This window comes from Hyaena hyaena, unplaced genomic scaffold (genome assembly GCF_003009895.1).
Source record: "Hyaena hyaena isolate Hyena2069 unplaced genomic scaffold, ASM300989v1 scaffold_857, whole genome shotgun sequence".
Lineage (NCBI taxonomy): Eukaryota > Metazoa > Chordata > Mammalia > Carnivora > Hyaenidae > Hyaena > Hyaena hyaena.
This window is the reverse complement of record NW_024081490.1, coordinates 466,501-481,007: the sequence shown is the minus strand read 5'-3', so window position 1 is coordinate 481,007 and position 14,507 is coordinate 466,501.

Genomic DNA, 14,507 nt, shown 5'->3' with positions numbered 1-14,507 from the left:
CATTGTAAATAGTTTGTGTTAATTACCCTAAAAGATTACATCAAACTCTGCGGTAGGTTTACTCATCTTTAATTATATCCATTTTTAGACCAGTAGTAACTTACGAGATTTCTGGAATGTGTTTAGTAATCCACGGAGGAGACTGACTCAGAGTCCCAGAAGAAAGATATTCAGTATGTCCAATTGCCATGACTGTTGACTTCTATCATTTGTTACCCACACTTTAACATGAATAGGGAATGCATCAAAAGTACATAGTTCAATTAGCACAATGGCAAGCATGAAGCTATTATGTAGATATGACATATTTTATGTTGAATCAGATGAGTGGCTGTAACTTCTGCTAAAAATATGCATGTCATTTTTCTTAAAGTGCCCTTTCCTTTGCCCCCTACTGTATTCTGAAGACAAAACAGACCATCTTTTGTAGAATTCAACAGTTTGCTCATTTTGTTGTTGTTGTTCTTAACAATAGTGTTCTCATTTCCTCAACTCAAGATCTGTGGAAAATTAATCCTATCAGCCCTCCCAGAGACAAGATCACAAGCTTTCTGAATGAGTGTCTCACTACTGAATGTGTGGCTTATCACTACAATATTTAAGCACATCTTAAGGTCATTTCCTGTGAGTGTTATTACTATGGTTTTCCACTTCTGTGAGATTTTGAACAAATGACATAAATTTTAGTTAATGTAGCAGTCGATCAATCAACATGTTTACAGCTAGTAAGTTTACATATTTTTTTAAAAGCTTACATTTGGATAGTGCCTTAGGAGCAATTTAATCCAACTTGCTGTATCTTAGTGTATACATTTATTTTTTGCTTGTTTTTTTGTCATTTTTGTGTTTATAACTGTTAGATTATTTTTTCTCCTTCTTTTCATTTGGAAAGAACTCACTCTCAGAAGGAGTAAAAGAGTCTTGGAAATGAGCTTAGAGGCGCCTGGGGGTTCAGTCAGTTTAGCATCCGATTCCTGATTTCCACCCAGGTCATGATCTTGTGGTTTATGAGTTTGAGCCCTGTGTTGGGCTCTGTGCTGACAGCGTGGAGCCTGCTTGGGATTTTCTCTCCGCCTCTCTTTCTGCCTCAACCCCACATGCGCTTTCTCTCTTGCTCTCTCTCAAAGTAAATAAATAAACTTTAAAAAAGAGAGATGAGCTTATATATGATTATATTAATGAGAGTTAAGCTAAGATGTGTGATCTATTTTGAGAGTCAAGTTGAAAACAAAATTTAAATACAGTGGGAGAGTTCAAAGGTTTTGCTTATCTCTACATTGGAATGATCTCATCAGCTCCTTCTACTCCAGAGTAGAATGTTAGAAGACCTTTGACAGTTGGCCTATAGCAGCAAAGGAAGTAAAGAAATGTTCCTTCATTTTTTTCATTCACTCAATTAACTGCACTGATTAAATTAACCATTTATTATTAGCATCCTCTCCTCCCTTCTCAGTAGTCTATAACTGTTAAATTGTTAATTTCTAAGTGCACCACATTCAAAAGTTTCAAGAACTGTGTGTTCTTACAAAAGACTTTTTCTTGTCCCTCTCCATCCTCTAGGGCCTTTCTAAAGGGAGCTTGCAGAAGTCTCCAAAGCTTTGGTGGAAAAACAGAGTTCTCTATGATTTACAATCTGAACAGAGGACAGCTCTAAAGGCAGCCAATTTGCAAAGTGAGATGAAGAGGAAGCAGAAGAAAACCTAGCTGTGATGGTTAATTTTATCTGGAAATTTAGATAGGGCTAAGGAATGCCCAGATAACTGATAAAACATTATTTCTCAGTGTATCTGTGGGAATGTTTCTGGAGGAGAGTAGCATTTGAATCGGTAGATGGAGTAAGGAAGATAGCCCTCCCCAAGTGGATGGGGCATCATACAATCCATTGAGGACCCACATAGGACAAAAAGATTGAGGGAGTATAAATTCACTCTCTCTGTTTGAGTTGGGATACTTCTGCTTACAGATGGCAGATTGTGGGATTTCTAGGCCTTCATAATCACATGAGCCAATTCTTAAAATAAAGCTCTTAGAGATATATACCTACAAACATAGACATAAATATCCTATTGGTTATGTTTCTCTAGAGAACCCTAACACACCTCCTCACTTTGTGGAGGAACTTTACAAATCATCAAGGTAAGCCCCATTAACAAGTTCAAACCCTCCCAGTGACTTCACTGAAGTCTAGTATCAGGACACAGACTCCCATCTGCCAGTCTCGATTCGTCCCATTACAGAGCAGTGAAGTCAAATGGCTCCCAGTTTAGGAGAGCTTATGTAAAATGAGACAATATGTATGAAACAACCAAAGGAAGAATTAAGTCATCCTTACTCATTTTTACATATCTGCACATAGTAAGTGTTTGAAAAATATTATCTGATAATAAAATGAATGGTTCCTTTAAATAATAAAATGGGTTTTTATATATACATCTATTTTTATTTGCTGCTGACCTATGTGATTTGAAACTGACATTATTTAATAATGAATGTACATTTGACCTCCAAAATGAAATAAAGCATGGAGATCAAGCAATTGTCAACTCAGTTTGCTGAGTCCAATAATAAGGATATACCACTGAAAACTTCAATCTGTACTGCATTGTTAGTGGTGGACAATGGACCTAAGTTATCTAAGTCATATCCTCATTTCTCTTTGCCACAGCAAATACCAACACAACAAGATGACTTACTCTGAACACGATCAGATTAAAGATGGTGGCTAGAGGTAAAAAGTAAGGATTAATATCAGAAGATACAGGACAGAAGTGTGCCTGGCACCATAAATAAGAACACATTGTGACTTACACATAATGCTTCAATCTTTTGCTTCATCTATAAAACCAACTTTTCTAACTCTGATGTTCTGGAAGTATAAAAGAGCCATTTCTGATATAACCCAGCATATGCAATTTCTAAAGATCACTGCAATATGCAGAATTGTGCAAAAAAGACCACAGGGCCCATGAGAAAGTGGGGTTGGGAACACAACACTCAAAGCTTCATGAGAAACACGTAAAAGAGGATAGAAACCTAGTAAAAAATGACAGTACAGTTCATTCTTGTCACATAGTTAAGAAATATGTAAACACTATAATACATGCGGCATTCTACTTTTTAAAAGGTCTTCTGTTTGTTTGTTTACTTAAGCTTCCAGTGTAACCGAGAAAGAGAAGAAAGAAAAAAAGTGAGACAAAACTTTTATCATAAAAGAGATGATGAAAAAAGAATAGAGAACAGAGGATGTGAGAGAAAAAGGCTGAGGGGAAAGAGGAGGGAAAAATTAAAAGGAGGGCGGGTGCTGGCTGAGGGAAGAGTTGTAGCTCATGAGTTATTGTCAAGTGGTTTGCGTTAGTCGGCTAGCTGTCATAACAAAATACTGCAGAGCCAGTAGCTTAAACAGCAGAAATTTATTTTCTCACAGATCTAGAGGCTGAAAGTCCTAGATCCAGGTTCTAGCAGATGTCATTTCCGGAGAAACTCTCTTCCTGGCTTCCGTCTTGTTTGAAAACTGACCTCTGTGCTCAGGAGCTGAAATATGTAACACAAAGAAGCAGAGTTGTGCATAAATAAGGAAGATAGTTTATTGCTTTGCTGGGCAAAGGAGGCTGCAGCAGGCTAAGGCCTTCAAAACTTCAAGCCCGCCAGGAGGAAGGGGCTGAGGGCGTTTACTGGGAAATACAGGACCTAGCCAGTTTTGACAGGAATTGCGTATGTGCAGCCAGCCTCCTGGCTTGTTTTCAGGGTGGTATGGGGGTTCCCAAAACAAAAGGCTCAGACGGGAGCAGGAGAGGTTGGCGGAAGGGAGGAGAAAAGCTAGTAAAATTGAGCCTGGCTGAATCAGGTGCGGCCATTTTGATTTTTGTTCAACTTTATGCTTTTAAGCGGTTTCACACAGACAAGTGCCTTCTTACTTTGTCCTCACGTGGCCTTTCTTGTGTGTGTGTGTGTGTGTGTGTGTGTGTGTGTGTGTGAGGGGGAGAGTGAGTTCTGGTGGCTCTGCCTTTTCTTACAAGGATACCAGTCCTATGAGGTTAGGGCCCCACTCTTATGACCTCATTTAACCTTAATTATCTCCTTGAAGGCTCTAGCTCCAAATATAGTCACATTGGGAGCAGGGCTTTGATATATGAATGGGGAAGGGGGGGCACACAATTCAGTCCCTGACGTGGTTGAAGGAAGGTTACCTGAAATCAGGTGGAAAGTTGTAAAACCGCTTGAGGACAGGTGTGGCTCGCTGACCTCATAAGGCAGGTGTAGAAGATGTTGTGTATTCCTCTGCAGCCTGGATCAACTGAAATGCCTAGTATTTCTGACAGATGAAATCACAGATGCAAACCCCAAATTCACATCATGGTCACATTGTTCTATTATATAGCAGTCGAGTGAGAACAAATTAATATGTTCAAAACAAATGCTGTAACTCAGCTGACTGTATTCATTCATTCAATCAATCAATACTGAGTATTCAAGGTACTTACATTCTCCTGAGGGGATGACTCACATTCCCCTGGGGAAACCAGTAAACACAAAGCTGTACAAGATCGTTAAGGAGTGTGAAAAATAACCTAAAGAAAATAAGATGGGGATGGAACAGAGTATCTTGGGGAAGAGATTTTATACAGAGTGGTTAGGGATGACATCTCCAAGGAGAGGGGTCAGTGAAGAACTGGAGGGAAAGCAGTCCAGCCCACTGTGGTTAGAGCACTGAGGTGCATGGATAGCAGGAGATGTTATAGGAAAGCTAAGGAGGGACCAGATATAGTCTAGTGGGTTGGGAAGCTACTAGACGGTTCTAAGCCAAAGAGTGACATGATTTATGTTTTAAAAATTTCACCCTGACTTCTCTATAAAATCCATGCCAGTGGGAAGAAGGGAGACCGGTTGGGAGTCTATCGCAATGGATCAAGGTAGAGACGAGGGTAACTTGGACCACGGTAGAGAAAAGAGAGAAGTGGTAAGATTTAGAATTTATTCTGAAGGTTTAGGCAAAGGAGTCACTGGTGGCTTGGGTGAGGGTTATGAGGAAAAGGGAAGGCACAAGAATGATTCCTAGATTTTTGGCTCAAGGCACTGAATAAATAAATCATCATGCTGTTTATTAACCTGTGGAAGTCAGGAAGATTAACCGGTTTGGGAACAAGAGTTGAGTTCTGGACATGCTAGATTTGAGATTCCTGTTAGACAGGTAAGTAGTAATGTGGAGTAGGCAGTGAGCTTGTGAACCTGGAGCTCTGGGAGAGGTTGAGGCTGGGGATTTAGATTTAGGGAGTCGTCAGCACAGAGAGGGTGCTTAAAGCAGAGATGAGGTCACAGGTCACGTAGGGAGAGTGTTCAGAGAAAGAGAATAGAAAAGAGCCAGAAACAGCCCTGCATGCCTGAACAGTTCAGAGGCCAAGTAGAAGCAGAGTTAGCCAAAGAGACAAGGACAGAGCAGCCACTGAGCTGCCAGAAAGACCAGAGGCTTGTGGCACTTTGGAAAATTTGTAAAAAAAAAAACGTCACCTGAAAGAGGAAATGATCCACTCTCAAAGAGACTTTCGGACTTGTTAGCGATTTAGTCCTGTATTATTTTAGGACATACAGTCCATGTGCTTTGGTATAATACGTATACACACGCACACAGACTTAGAGCTAATACTTTGTGTGGTAGAGCCAAGAGTTAAAGCCTCGAGTTCACACGTGGAATAAGTATTATTTTAGTGTCCATATAGCCACTGACGCTTCTGAATTTGTCATTGCTTAGAACATGAAGATGTTGAAATATGTCCCTTCAAATGTGAAAGATCTTTCTAGATCTTCTTCTTGTTCTCCTGAGTTTTCCTTTTAGTCCTGTGTTCCCCTTGGTGCTTACCAACCAAAATACCTTTTCGTAGAGGATACATTTCCTGTAAAGAATCTGTGGCAGAGAATAGCACTAAGGTTAACTGAGGAGTGCTCTTGCATTATACCTGTATATAGATTGGCCAAATGTAATAAACAAAAATACAGGATGCCCATGCAATATTTAAATATATAGCACTAAAACAGTATTCACTTTTTACCTAGGATTCAAATTTAACTGAGTGTGTTGTATTTTATCTGCATCCTCATCTATTACAACGTGAAGAAAGCAGGATTGAGGGAGAAGGTGATCCTGGATACGATCACAACAGCGGCTGATTCTAGCAGTGCTTTGAAGCTAGTATGGCCCTATGAGTGTTACAAATTGTGACAAGTGGGCCAGGTCATTTGATTGGCCATTGGCCAGGCCACTGATTCAGCCAGTCATTGGTCTCAGGGTGCCTCTGGAGTAACCTGGGGCAGGACAAGGTGGTTCCCCAAGGTCCAGGGACACAGCCTTGAGCAACTGGGTCTCTAGTAGTTGGGAATAAGTGTCCCAGAACTGAAGAGGAAACCTACATAGAGCACTGCAGTATCCAAAGTTTAATGCCAGCACTTTAGAAGATATTCATCTCTCTTTATTTTTTTTAATTCTTATTGTTTTTTTATTTTGGAGCAAAAGAGAGAAAATGGGGAAGAGAGGGAGAGAGAGAGAGAATCTTAGGCAGGCTCCATGCTCAGTGCAGAGCCCAACATGGGACTCCATCCCATGACCCTGGGATCATGACCTGAGCCGAAATCAAAAGTTGACTTAACTGACTGAGCCACCCAAGCACCTCTCATTTCTTTTTAGATGATTTCCTTCTATATCTAATTAGATATGGTAGTTAAATATATTATGCAAACAAAAAGTGCTAAACTGAAATGTGCTGTTCAAATGTGAGGTGGTAGTAGTGATTATTATAGTCAAGTTACTAATACTAGCACTATTGCCTGCTGAGCCCATCCCCCCCCCCCCCATAGGATGTATGGGGCTTATTTGTTTAATTGTCCATCTTTCTGTTTAGATTTTAAGCTATTGATTCTTCTTCTTCTTCTTCTTCTTCTTCTTCTTCTTCTTCTTCTTCTTTTATAAGTAAGCTTCATACCCCATGTGGAGCTTGAACTCATAATCCTGAGATTATGCTAGGGGTGTCTGGGTGGCTCAGTCAGTTGAGTGTCTGACTTTGGTTCACATCCTGATCTCCTGGCCTTGCATTGGACTCTGTGCTGGCAGCTCAGAGCCTGGACCCTGCTTCAGATTCTGTGTCTCCTTCTCTCTCTCTCTCTCTGCCCCTCCTCCACTCATGCTCTGTCTTTCTCTGTCTCAAAAATAAATAAACATTTAAAAAGTTTTTTTTTTTTAACAAAAGAGTCACATGCTCTACTGACTGAGCCAGCTAGCACCCCTACACTTTAAGCTTCTTGAAGGAAGAAACCATGCCTTATTTATCTCTGGTTACCCAGTCCTTAGTACTATATTAGATGTACAGTAGGCACTCAAGCCAATGTCCACAACAAAACAAACGAGCAGGAAATAAATAAGCAACCCATCCAAATGTTATAACAATGAGACCCACCCTCCATTAGGTGAGACATCATTTTCATTTTCCCTCTTATTTTCTCTAGTGATACAAAACTGGCTCTACTTTCTCTGGCCTTTGAATCTCTTTATTAAGCAGTTAGAAACTTGACCAAACCCTGAGTCATTCAGTTCATGAGATATTTACTTGGTGCTTTACTGTTTTGATGCACAACTCATGACATGTTTTAAAGAGTTAAGGAGACATGGATCCCTTCCCACTTAGATCCTTGATTTTCAGGAACTTTGAGGATCCTTACTAAATGGAAGACAACACCGTGGTTGCCTTAACCATGAAAGCCTGATGAGGAGAACAAGAGGCCTCTATTTCTCTCTTAATCAGCAACCTCACCTCATATGAATGCTACCTTCCATTAACCCTTGAGTGAGTCACGCTGATGCTTGATGATAACCTTCTGGTGGACATGCTTCTCCTCCTAGAATGAGTGTTGACATGAAGAAGTCTCCAGATCCCCTACAGCCAGACCAGTGATCCCAAATTTTAACCACATTGGATCCTGCCTGTACATCCTGCCTCTGGCTCAACACCCACCTTTACGCCCACAGCATGGAGCTGTGACCACAGAGGCAGATACTTGCAGGGTGGTCCTCTGAACACACCCTCGGGTCAAGAGACATGAAATATTTATTGACTGCAGGCCAACGTTACAGGCACGCTGTCTGAAACCACAGCAAGGGTGCCTGTAACACCCAAGGTAGGGCAACATTTGCCAACTGCCTCAAATGTCCTGGGGGAGGTTCGTTTGCACTAATCCTAGCAGCCCCAAAAGCAGCAGCTGTTCTCAGGGGGAGTCTGATATAATCCTTTGTTTAAGACAAACAGTGGGAGGTAGTGTGCTACTATTTTTTTAAGTGCTAAATTGTTAACAGTTTTCCAGCTTCCTGCAAACAGGTAAAAAGAGAGCTAAAAAGTTAGGGGGGACTCAGGGCCACATTCAGTCCTTCATTTCTTAATGCACACACTTGTTTCTATCCTTTGTACATCCTTGTCTTGGGAAATAAATCATACTGGGAAACACGAGTCAGTTTTTCCCATTTCTGAGCAATGCTAAGATTAGATGGTCACTGATCTTCCCATCATGGCTATCAGGCCAGGGTTCGTTGTAACCGATGGCATTTGAGGTCTTCCTTGAAAAGCACCCATTCCATTTTCCTAGTCTATCAGACCCCTAATTATCTTTCAATGAACACAGAATAATCTTGCATCTTTGTCGGTAACCAGTGGAAAACTTGCTATAAATTCTAAGAGGGGAGAGCCAAAGAAATTGGTGAAGTGCTCCCAAAGCACGTACTGTGAACTCACTCACTGAGAACTGGACATAACACACAGAAGATATGATCCATTGCCCTGATAATAGAAGCCAGAGTATGAATTTTTTCCCTACAGGTCCTTTATTTAGTTTTACCCCTAGAACCCAGCACAATGACAGTATACTGTAAGGGGCTAAATGGACATTGAATGTTTTCATTAGAAGTGTATTAGAGATCACTGCCATAAATTATTTGCAACCAAGAAATCATTATTCCTTTAGTTGGAGCAGCTGCCTTTGGACTGGGGAGTTTGCTAGACTGAGTTGATTTCACATCATTAAGCATTAAACCCCCTTGACTAGTAGAGATCTTGTGGTTTGTGCTCTGGGCCAGCAAGCTGAGCTGTGTGTGTCTTTCCCATTTAGTCTCTTGCTCTCCAGATGGTAAAGGCTATGAATCTCAGAAAACATGATTTCTTTTTCTTTTTCAAAGTTTTTTAAAAATTTATTTTGAGAGAGAGAGAGAGAAAGAGTGAGCGCACATGTGCATATCAGCACACAGAGGAGGGGCAGAGAAAAAGGAGAAAAGGGATCCCAAGCAGGCGCTATGCTCAGCGCAGAACCCCATGCTGGGATGGATCTCATGAACCATGAGATCATGACCTGAGCTGAAATCAAGAGTTGGACGCTTAACTGACTGAGCCACACAGGTGCCCTTCAAACAACAAGATTTCTAAGTTGAAAACTGACTGTCTCTGAGCCAACCCAATTTTACCATCCAGAGATACAACTGACGTGGCAACATATATGGCCTTCCTAATCATAACTGACAAGAGCTGCAGTCTAGGAGGGGAGTCAGTGGTCATTGACATGACTTCCATTCTGTCATTACTTCAACAGAAAACATGTTTCCACCTCTTTGCAATGCATCTTCTATGCATAGACATGATAGGCTGAGAATGGACAACTTGTATGCTGCTTTTCCTTCTAAAATGTAAACTTATTCTGTCCCATGCTCCATTAGGATGTGACTGTTAGGGAGGTCTTGGTATACCCTTCTGGTCCATTTAATATTCTAGCATGCAGTCTCACTTACTCTCAGGAGCCCTTTATTGGGGAGAATGTAGGACAACAGTGAAGTTTAAAAATGTAAATATGTAACCTGTGTCAAAGTATGGAAACGGGTTATGGAATACATGCATCCTTCAAAGAGAGCCCTATGGTAAAATGAAGTACTGGTGTGGAAGCAGAGGCATAATTGCACTCCAGAGAGTAAAAGACATTGTGTTGCCTCCTCAGCAGAAATTCACCTCCCTTTTTGAAAATCTGATAAATTTTCCAGTTTCCCACAGAGAAAACGATGGAGAATTTAATGAGAAACACATTGCAACCAGACCTGTCACCTTGTGATTATGTATTCTCTAATCTCTCTGTAGGGTATAGCAAACGTCGGTCTTCTCTGAGAGAGAGTTTATCTGAGTTAAGGGAAAAAAACACATCTAGAAATAAATTACACAAAAGAAATGTCTTCACTCTCCCACTGATACCTACTGACATCCCACTGGACTGCTTGTTTGGCCTCCAAATAGCAAAAGCATCAGGATTTACACAGTAACCTATTTTTAGGATTACCAATGACATTGAAGTTTCATACAATGAAACTTTCATACAAATGAGTACTTTCTTCATACTTCAATGCAGCTTGCATGTGCATTTTTAGTTTGGACTCAGGATTTGTGTTTGAGAAGTCCAAGTACAGTGAGAGGGGCAGCAGGTGTTCTTTTTCTTGTAAGAGCCATTTCCTATGTCATATGAACTTCTGTTATATCATTAACCTCATCAAATCTTACTCAGCACTATCTCCATTCTACAAGCATTTTTCAGCACCTGACATATGCTAGAGACATAAACATAAATATAATTATATAGCAAGTTCTGGAATAAGTGGAATATCCCACATGCTCCACAGAGTCTTTAAGTCAGGGAAATATGCCATTCAAAATGGCTACCCTCTAAGGGCGTTTCTGAAGTTCTTTTTATCAGCCTGAAATTGGGTTGGCTAATGTTCAATAAATGCAGATATACGCCCTACAGAAATTCAAACTCTGCATGTACATTGATGTTAGCATCCACAGGGAACACACAGAACAAGTATTGAGCAAATAAGGGAATGTTTCACTAGTTGAGTACCTTGTACAAAGCAGGATCTTAGAAAATACTTGCAGAATAAAGTAAGGGAGTGATGAGGAAATTTATGTCACGAGCTATAGTTATTTGGAGGAGTGGTATCAAGATGAGATTACTCATATTCCTTTATGAATTTCTAGGAGGCTTCATGGAAAAAGTGGGATTTCACTCAGAACAGAGATGTCGAAAAATTACACATTTGACAATGTCTTAGAACTATTAATTATCAACAAGAATACTACTCTGACCATTCCCCTCTGGATTCATTCATACTTCCAAAATCCTTCATAAGACGCTAAGCCCAGAGGTGATCCCCATTATGTAAATCTCTTGATCCAATCTCATGCTTAGTTTACTTTTTTTAATCCAAACAATATCTCTTTAAAAAATATCTCTACTTAACACCTCATTGACAATTTTTTTTCTATGTGGTTTTCTAGTATAACCCGGACATCAATGTTTAGATTTATTTGTCCTTTTTCGATACCTCAACATTTTAAAACTCGTACACTCCATGATGACAAAGCTGGAAATGACGTTAAAGATCATATGGTAGACGATAAAACAATGCCTAGAGAGTGATGTGCGATAAATATATGACAGAGTCAGAAAAAAGGATAGCTTAACGAAATAAAAGTATGTGAGAGCTCTTGATTTCTAACCTACTGTTTTTATTACATAAAATTGCTTAAATAAGGATGGATGATTTGTAGCTCGGTTGTCTCAGTTGTGTCTGAATGTTGTTTGTGATTCTTAGATGTAAAAGTTCCTCCACGACTCAGCTCAGCCTGGGTTCTCCCCTTCCTCTCTCCTGAGACTTTCCAATAGGCAGAGTTAAATGGAGGAGCTAACTCTTTTCTTTAGCTAATATCTAATTGTATGATAAGCCTATCTCAGAAACTGCTCGTACACAGTGTGGAAATGCCTCAAAAAATTAACAATAGAACTCCCCTATGACCCAGCAATAGCACTGCTAGGAATTTACCCAAGGGATCCAGGAGTGCTGATGCATAGGGGCACATGTACCCCAATGTTCATAGCAGCACTCTCAACAATAGCCAAAACATGGAAAGATCCTAAGTATCCATCAACAGATGAATGGATCAAGAAGATGTGGTTTACCTATACCATGGAATACTACATGGCAATGAGAAAGATTGAAATCTGGCCATGTGTAGCAACATGGATGGAACTTGAAGGTGTTATGTTGAGCAAAATAAATCAGGCAGAGAAGGACAGATGCCATATGCTTGCACGTGTAGGAGGATTAGGAGGAACTTAATGAAGGACCATGGGGGAGAAGAAGGGGAAAAATAGTGGGGGAGAGGGAGGGAGGCAAACTATGAGAGACTCTTGAATGCCGAGAACTGAGGGCAGATGGGGTGGGGGGAGGGGATGGAGGGTGATGGGTATGGAGGAGGGCACTTGTGGGGATGAGCACTGGGTGTTATATGGAAACCAACTTGACAATTAACTATTATAAAAAAAAAAACAAAAAACAAAAACTGACTAGTACCATCAGACTGACCACTAAAAGAAAAATTAGACGAGTCAGGTCTCAAAGCTTCTCTCAAAACTTTTTTAAAAGATCATTGGCTTAAAAATAGATTTCAAATAATCAAAATTTAGATGTAGCAATGAAATAAATCTGAAAGGAGGTGTAGAATCCCTTTAACAAGTTATTTTTGTTTACTTCTCATTGCAGCAATGCCGGCAATACTGTTTTTATTTTAAAACTTAACCGTACAAGCAATTTTCTACAACTGTAACAATGGTGCCAGAATTCAAGGTATTGGTTAGTGCAATCTTTGCATTTTGTTATTGAAAATGTGGGAAGCCCCAGCTGGTTCCTCCACGCTATGGAAGGGTAAAAATGTCAATATAAGAAAATTATTCCGTTTTCTAGTTCAAGATCAATTTTATAGAAAATTTACCTGCCATATTGATGGTGCTTTATTTTCAGTTACAAGAAATAAAACCATATAAAACAATATAATTATTATATTCAGAAATAGCTTTTGTCAGTCTCCTTTCTTAGCATCACATAATCTTGAACTGCTGGCCACTATAACTCAGCAAACAAAGATAATTTATAGACATCCGCCCTCTCAAATTAGTTTCCTCAAAAAGAAGGGATGGTAGTATTTGTGAAATAAAACCAGTGTTATTCCATCTCATTGGAACCCTCTATTTACTTCTATAGATGTTCCAAATAAGAAATATCTTAAATTAAACATAATATAACTAATAAAATTGAATTGTCAGTAGGAAGGTATTTGCCATCTCTCTTCTACGCAAATAGGTTCCTAAATTTTGATGTCGAATTCATTGACATTTTTAGATAAATGTAATCATGATTAAACAACTTTATTTGATGTTAGATGGGCCCAGTTACTTTAAAATGATCAGAAATGACATAAGCAAGGACCCCTTTCAAATGTTCTAGGTATTAATAAGGAGTTACATTTATACATGTTTTCTGTACACTAGTTCACTCAATTAATTAATTTAGGTGACTTTAAGCTTCAGTGAGCATTAATTAAATGTAATTGTGTATGGCCAGTAAACTGAAGATAAGTGTAATTTAAATCTCTCTTTTTTTTTTTTAATTTTAGCTTGGCTTTAAATTTTGAAATTAATGAGTCCTGACTCAAATAATATATATTTAGTAACTATCCTACTTTAACTTCCATATACTAATCAAATCAAACTAAGAGTACAAGATAAGCTATTATTTTGTAGTTTAAAATAAACTACCAGGAGCATTAGCCTAATGTAATATATGCATTAATTTAGTTTGTTGTTAATCATCATTAATATCATATTTTCCTTGCCCGTTTAGGAACATGTGTCTACTGTTCTGTTTTACAATTTTAATTTTTCATGTGTACTAAGAACTTGATACACAGTGTACAATTCTTAACATATATTAGAATAAACTAGAGGGTTATATTCAGCTTTGGACTGTGTATATAAGGTGATATGCCAGCTGGATGAGAGTTGGACATATTTTCTCTCCAAAATCTTGTTTCATTTAACCCAGGAGAATTTTAATTTATATTTTAAATAAAACTTTTGTAGTATTTCATCTTATATGTTTTAAATCATGTATTAAATGCAAACAATGTTTAATCAGACTATTGGCTTTATAATAAAACACAATATTAAAGTATAGGCATGATGCTTTCATAGATGGATGATTTCATATATATTATATGTGTACAGTTTCTTTCTATTTAAGCAAAGCAATCTGCTTAAGTAGTAGTAAGTTCAACTGTGATAAATTTCTACTTTGCATTTGTGTACCAAAATAAACCAAACCTTAAAAAAGTTTGTTAGTATTCTTTAAAAGAAAAGAAGCATGCTTAAACGCACAACACAAGCTTTCTGTGAATTCTTTTGCTCCTCCTGTGAAAGACATACTTCTAAGCATTAGCTGTACCTTTTCTTATTGGCGCATTTCTGATATAAACCCTTACGGTTTATAGAACTCCATAGAAATGATTACCCAAGAATGTAAATAAATTATGTAAATTCTCTTAAGTTAAATTTTCTATGATTTATGCTCAACATTCAGCATGAGGGTTGAGAATTAAAGCGCCGTT